Consider the following 7,378-nt stretch of genomic DNA (forward strand, 5'->3'; position numbering starts at 1 on the left):
AACTTGCCCGGGTCTTGTATGAGGCCAATCCATTGAGTCGGGGGAGTTGGTTCCCCGTTGTTAGTTCCAAGTCGTTTTCCGTGGTACCAGCCACCAGCAACCAGCCCCCAGGCAAGGGAACCAAACACACGTGGCTTCCTTCAAATGGCTTCCCGCTATTACGGGATCGCTAGCGTTTCTTCTGATGCGTCTGAGGGGCTGTTCCTACAGCCCCTCTTTTATCTTAATTCGCAGGGTAGTAGATGTCAATCAGGTTGGGGTGATGCAATCTCTCTCTCAACCAGCCCACTTTGCCCGAGGGCTTGCATGTAGCATAGTCCCCAATCCACAAACGTTGTCTCCAGGAGACAATGGCCATGTCTCCCTCTCATTTCCTGGGTCCTCTGACCCAACCCAATAATGCTCTTGCGATTCTCACAAAGGAGGGGGATGCGGGCGTAACATCTGAAACAGAAATATCACTAAAGATATTAACTTCAAACTTTTTGCATAATCACTCAGAGTTGAACTGCACATGCATGTAACGAGAGCTGTATAACTCATCTCCTTCTACCTTAGGCCACAAACTTATCAATCACCCCTGCTGTGGACCACTTTTTGGAAAGATGCCGACTTCGACAAAGAAGGGATCTGTATGGATGACTGCTGGACTAAGTGTGTAAATATAGGAGGGGACTATGTTGAAAAATAAATGTGCTAGGTTTACTAAAATTGACTTCTTCTACCTTAGGCCACAAACTTATCAATCACCCCTTGTATGTTACATGCCAATTCAGTCCACCTCCATATCAAAAGTATGCTTTGGATTTCACTTTGGATGCTCATAAGCCATTAAGTGTAATATAAATGAAGATAATTTTAGCAACACACACAAAATGCTGGTGGAATGCAGCAAGCCAGGCAGCATCTATAGGAAGAAGCACTGTCGACGTTTCAGGCCGAGACCCTTCGTCAGGACTAACTGAAAGGAAAGATAGTAAGAGATTTAAAAGTAGGAGGGGGAGGGGGAAATGCCATGGCCACCTCTACTGTCAAGATGAATCCACAGTCAGGTTGGAGAAACAACACCTCATATACCGGCTGGGTAGCCTCCAAACTGATGGCATGAACATTGACTTCTCTAACTTCTGTTAATGCCCCTCCTCCCCTTCTTACCCCATCCCTGATATATTTAGTTTTTCTCCCCCCTCCTTTTATTTCTTTATTTGCCCATTCTCCATCTCCCTCTGGTGCTCCCCTCCCCCTTTCTTTCTCCCGAGGCCTCCCATCACATGATCCTTTCCCTTCTCCAGCTCTGTATCCCTTTTGCCAATCACCTTTCCAGCTCTCAGCTTCACCCCAACCGCTCCAGTCTTCTCCTATCATTTCGCATTTTCCCCTCCCCCTCCTACTTTTAAATCTCTTACTATCTTTCTTTTCAGTTAGTCCTGATGAAAGGTCTCGGCCCGAAACGTCGACAGTGCTTCTTCCTATGGATGCTGCCTGGCCTGCTGTGTTCCACCAGCATTTTGTGTGTGTTGCTTCAATTTCCAGCATCTGCAGATTTCCTCGTGTTTGCTGGAAGATAATTTTATGCTTCTCTGATTATGTTATTCAATATCCTTTGATGCTGAAAGACTGATGATCAATCGATAAGAAGAACTATCTACTTGCTGGAGTCAGCAGTGGTTCAAGGCAGTAATGTTTGTGATGAGATATATTTTAGGAAGTCGATTAAAATTAATGTTGGCTGCCATCTTCAATAATTAAAAAATTTATAAAATGGAATGTGTTAAAAATTACTTCACTTGAAGAAGGAATTAAAGTTGTTTCCTTCAGTCATTCTCCAAGTACTGATCAAATGAAGTCCAGCTGTGTCATTCATTTCTATTTCGATGAATAACTTTTGAATTTCCTGTTGTATACAGAAATTGTTCTGCAATATGAAGACATTTAGACACTATGTTAGAGTTGGACATCATAATTCAAAATCAGCATCAACTTAGTTCAATCATTTTAAAACAACATTGCTTGGAATCAGTAAAACTTTAGTACTTCCAGCATTTTAAACAGTGATTTAATATGACTTAGGAACTCCCTTGGGATCATTTGTATTGGGATACAAGCAAATGTCAGGAATAAAGCTACATGATTGGCAATCCAGAGAGTCAGCAGAGATTCAGTGGGTTAAATTGCATTTTTCTGTGACATAAAACTTTTGATGGTGTACTTTTTCAAAAATTTGCTGAAATTGACTATCTTTAGGTGAAAAAGTGTAAAAACTTGTGGAAAATTGCTTTAAATGTTCTTTCAGATTTGGTTTATGTTTTCTGTGGGGAGGAAAAAAGTAAATGTTTGTGTTCTAATGAATAATAAAAAATAATTTAAAGATATAATTCATAAAAATTCCATTTGTATATAATAAAATATTAAAGTTAACATTTGTATTGCAAGTCATTTATATGCAATAACACTTTGACAGTTCATGACCCAAAAATCCAAATGGTTCAGCATCTGGCACACTGGCTGATATTTGTTGCTCTCCCTTCCAAATCACCTGGATTCCAGTTCCTGTTTCTTTCTAAATCTCCAAGATGACAGTTACTGTGCTTTTCTCCCAGTATGTCAGAAACCCCTTTAAATTAATAATAGAAACATTGAAAACCATTCCTGCCCCTGAGACATCCAAGTCTCTGTAATAGCCACAACATCTTAGCTCCAAGTACTGATCCATGCTGTAAGCTCATCCACTTTGTTGGTAATACTCCTTGCATTAAAATACATACATCTCAAAGCATCAGTCTGAGCGTGTCCCTTCTCTATTAACTGCCTATCCTCCCTTTCTCACTGACTCCAAGCTTCCTCTATTTGTGACCTTAGCCTTAGCCAACCTCCCTGCTTGGATATTAGTCCCCCTGGGATTCAAGTGCAACCTGTCCTTTTTGTACAGGTCCCAATGATCCAGAAATCTGAATCCCTGCCCCCTGCTCCACTCCCTCAGCCACGCATTTATCCTCCACCTCACTCTATTCCTGTATTCACTGTCAAGTGGCACAGGCAGTCATCCTGAGATGACTACCTTTGTGGTCCTGCTGCTCAACTTCCTTCCTTAACTCCCTGTAGTCTGCTTTCAGGACCTTTTCCTGCCTATGTCGTTGGTACCAATATGTACCATGACCTCCTGCTGTTTTCCTTCCCACTTCAGGATATCATGGACGCGGTCAGAAACATCCCGGACCCTGGCACCTGAGAAGCAAACTACCATCTGTGCTCCTTTCCTGCATCCACAGAATCACTTACCTGTCCCCCTAACTATAAAGTCCCCTATCACTGCTGCCATCCTCTTCCTTTCCCTACCCTTCTGAGCCACAGGACCAGACTCTGTGCCAGAGGTGCGACTACTGTTGCTTCCCCCAGGTAGGCCGTGTCTCCTCCCTCCCCGCCCCCCCCCCCCCCACAACAGTGCTCAAGCAAGAGTTACTTATTGTCAAGGGGTACAGCCATGGGGGTGTCTCTCGTGTCTGAGTCCTGCCCTTCCCTCTCCTGACTGTTACCCACTTATCTGTCTCCCAGGCCCCGGAGTGACTAATTGCCTCTAGCTCCTCTCTATCACCTCCTCACTTTCTCTGACCAGATGAAGCTCAACGAGCTGCATCTCCAGTTCCCTAACTCCTCCTCTGGCGCCCGCTTCTATAAGGTGTCTCCTTTTAAATGCTTCTCGCTGTTCTCACTGGCTGATGTCCGCGTGCTTGGGCTGTCATATTCCGATCAAACCGCTGAAGAAATGTTGTAATATTACTACATAACTGCTAAAAATAAAGTGTGTCTGGGTATCAGTAGGAATAGCATGCAATAGTCTGATGAAAAATCTGCTAGTCTGTCACCCGCAGAGGCTCGAGCATGCTAGATTATTGATGTTTTACTGTCCAAGCCTTAAGCATGAAGTTCAGAATCAGAATCCATTTTAATATCACCAGCACAGGTAGTGACATTTGTTAACTTTGTGGTATAATGCAATAAATGATTGCAGAGAGAAAAAGAGAACTGCGAATTACAGTATGTGTTTGTGTGTATATAAAAAAAAGTTAAATTAAATAAGTAGTGCAAAAAAAGATTAAAAATAAAAATAACAGCAATGAGTTAGTGTTCATGGATTCAATATCCATTCAGAAATCAGATGGCAGAGGGGAAGGAGCTGTTCCTGAATCGTTGAGTCTGTGCCTTCAGGCTTCTTCGTGATGGTAGCAATGAGAAGTAGGTATGTCCTGGGTGGTGGTAGTCCTTAATGATGGATGCCATCTTTCTGAGGCACCACTAGTTGAAGATGACCTGGATACTACGGAGGCTAATGCCCATGATAAAGCTGGTTAATTTTACAGCCCTCAGCATCTTACTTTGATACTGTGCAATACCACCCCCCCCCCCCCCCCCCCACCCACACTTACCAGACAGTGATGCAGCCAGTTAGAATGCTCTCCATGGTACACCTGTAGCAATTTGCATGTGTTTCTGGTGAAATACCAAATCTCTTCAAATTCCTAATGAAATACAGCCACTGTGTTGCCTTCTTTATAGCTGCATCAATATGTTGGATCCAGGTTAGGTCCTCAGAAATAATGACATCCAAGAACTTCAAATTGCTCACTCTTTCTACTTTTGAACCTTCTGTGAGGACTGATGTGTGTTCCCTTGTCTTACCCTTTCTGAAGTCCACAATCAGTTCTTTGGTCTTACTGAAGGTGAGTTCAAGGTTGTTGCTGTGACACCACTCAACTAGCTGATATAACCTGCTCCTGTATGTCCTCTTGTCACCACCTGAGATTCTGCCAACAATGGTTGTATCATCAGCAAATTTATAGATGGCATTTTTGTGGTTTACATATTTATAGTTTTTGGGGTTTTAACACATTTTGACCATTTTATGTGCATTGGCAAGATGCCCTTAAACTGGCTCTCCCCCTTGCCTGGAGTTGAAAATATGCCAGTTTTCACCACTTAATAATGGACTATTCAAATAATTTTGGGCAGATCATAGGGAGTTTTTCACCCAATATAGATTTTCCAGCAGATATGATATTTTTCTCAGTCAATGGGGAACAACCCATGCAGCAGAGAATCCTGTTGGGGAAGCCTTTACAGACACCCTTGCATCTTTTTCCAGACTTTCCAGGTAACAAAGCATTCTGGAAAAGTGCGTCATTAACGTGCTGTCAAATATAAATACAAATACACTGTTGATTAACTTGGAAGAATGAAATTGCAAATGTCTGAAATTGGACTGGGAGCATGAAAGAATTTAAGAACAGATGATTTGTGTTATAACTGTTTGGGGTAATGAAAATTCACCCTCACAGAATTCACAAATCAATATCCAAAACTTTGAGATGCTGTGTAAACATTGCTCTAATTTGTAGGGAAACAAAGTAAATAAATACAAAATGTATTTTGTTTTGAATTCTCACTACTTGACACATTCACAGATGATGCAGATTCACCTTATGGAAAATCACGACATCGGCCATTTTCTAGAATGCAGCCCTAGCATAATGTGGGAGCAGCCTCTAACTTTTTGTGAAGAACTTATTGTTTAAAAAAATCTAGATGTCACTACCAGGGAATGTAAACCTTACAGCTTTCATTTTTATTTCAATTCAAGATTATGAGAATAGTCCATGTGAAAATATATTTTGATAAAGAATTATTAACTATTATGATAGTCAGAGTGGTGCCTGTATAAAATGTAATTAAAAAAATAATAGCCAACACGCAGCCAAGGATTTTTCTTCTATAGTGTTTTCCAATATCCTTTTATTGATTCTTTTATGGTTTATAATTCAAGTGGAGCACTGATTCATTTAACACATCATTCAACACCTGTAGAAAGTATCAGAGGTACATAGGCTTGGGTCAGGTATTTCAGACACCATTAAAAATCAAAATGCAATGACAAGAAATAAAATCTGGTAAATGTTCAGTGAAGTTATGTATCAAATTCAGACCAGCCTTTTGAAAACTGTACTAATGTAAGCAAATTCCTAGCGATGGTGGTTCTTTTAGGTAGGTTTGTATGGAATTGCATTATGCATAACAAAAGATTCTTGGTTCTTAGACATAAAAGACTTTGGTGTATTTCTTTCTTAAGTGTAGTTTTATTGTGTATAAAATCTAATTTGGATAATTCATGAATTGCAAATAGAATACTTCTAATGAGCTATTGTTATTCATCTACAGTCTACTCTTTTGTTAACATTTAGATGGACCAGTTTTATATTTAAATCAGAAACATCTTAAAACTGCATGTGGAAGGGACTGAAAAATAATCATTTGAGATCAGCTCATATTCAATCAGAAAATGTTTCTATCTCACTTTAGTAAAATGTATGTGGCATTCTTTATCTCAAGGAATACTGAAATGGAGACAAGGTAAGAAGTCACTGTGTAACAAGATTTCTTCCTCACAAGGTTGTGACTCTTTGGGATTCATAACCAGGGGTAATTGTGATTGCATGATTGAATAGATTCAAAGCTAAAGTGGACTTTTCTCTATAGAGTGTTTGAGGGTTATGGAGATTGAGCCAAAAAATGGTGCTGAAGCTGTATAGAATTGTGGAGCAGCACAAGGGGCCAAATGGTCTAATACAGCTCATATTCCTTACGTATGAGAATTGAAGGTTCATTGTCACATACGAACCTTGTGCTAAATCCCTTCATCTGGCTGGTCCAGGTGAAGGTTTCTGACCACAATATTAACTGTTTATTTCTATCCATAGATGCTGCCTGACCAGTTGAGTTCCTCCAGTACCATGTTCTCTTTTTTTAAAGTACTGGCTTATGTTTTGGACAAGTAGCATCTCTTAATTTTCACATCTAGCTCACATCTTCTACTGAGATTAATCATAACTATTTTATAAAACGTAAGCAGCTACAATAGAATAAAGTATTATAGAACAATGTTTGGTGAGATAAATACCAAAAGGGTAACATCAAAGAAAACTTTGAATGCTATTAGATGAACTTAGGAAATAAAATGCAGAAAAATAAGAGCATGAAAGAGAGCACAGCTGACACAATGTGCTTTAAGTATATTAACAGCTGCAATTTTGACTCAAAAGTTTCTTAATTGATAACTTACAATACATTTTTCTATTTTCCCTCTGTATATAAGACATAATTCAGGTACGAATTATTTTAACCCTGTAGTTCAAGAACAAAAGCATCTGATTTGATCTAATCTAATTAAAATCCATTGGAATTGCTTGTTAACATTTTTGTAATATTTCATTTAAATAGTTTGAAGGTCTGCAACTTCATGTGCAATTTTCAGTAGTACAGTATTGTTTTGCAGGCATTTACATTTTTGCATTGTGTTCAACATTAATTTTGCATAGAATTTAAACAT

At 39.6% G+C, this 7,378-nt stretch overlaps 1 protein-coding gene across 6 annotated transcripts in view; it reads left to right on the forward strand.

Annotated features, from left to right (window-relative positions):
• Nucleotides 1-2,400, forward strand: part of wdr25 (WD repeat domain 25) — a 60,143-nt gene extending 57,743 nt beyond the window's left edge. For 5 of the 6 annotated variants that reach the window (XM_059959146.1, XM_059959165.1, XM_059959151.1 and 2 more), the window contains exon 8: nt 559-908. The gene's annotated coding sequence lies outside the window, so the exon portion shown is untranslated. Of the gene's footprint in view, nt 1-558; nt 909-1,421 lie in introns of those variants that run through there. The other variant, XM_059959174.1, reaches the window with a different exon arrangement.
• Nucleotides 2,401-7,378: the final 4,978 nt, after the last annotated feature.

The sequence above is a fragment of the Hypanus sabinus genome, chromosome 2 (assembly GCF_030144855.1).
Source record: "Hypanus sabinus isolate sHypSab1 chromosome 2, sHypSab1.hap1, whole genome shotgun sequence".
Lineage (NCBI taxonomy): Eukaryota > Metazoa > Chordata > Chondrichthyes > Myliobatiformes > Dasyatidae > Hypanus > Hypanus sabinus.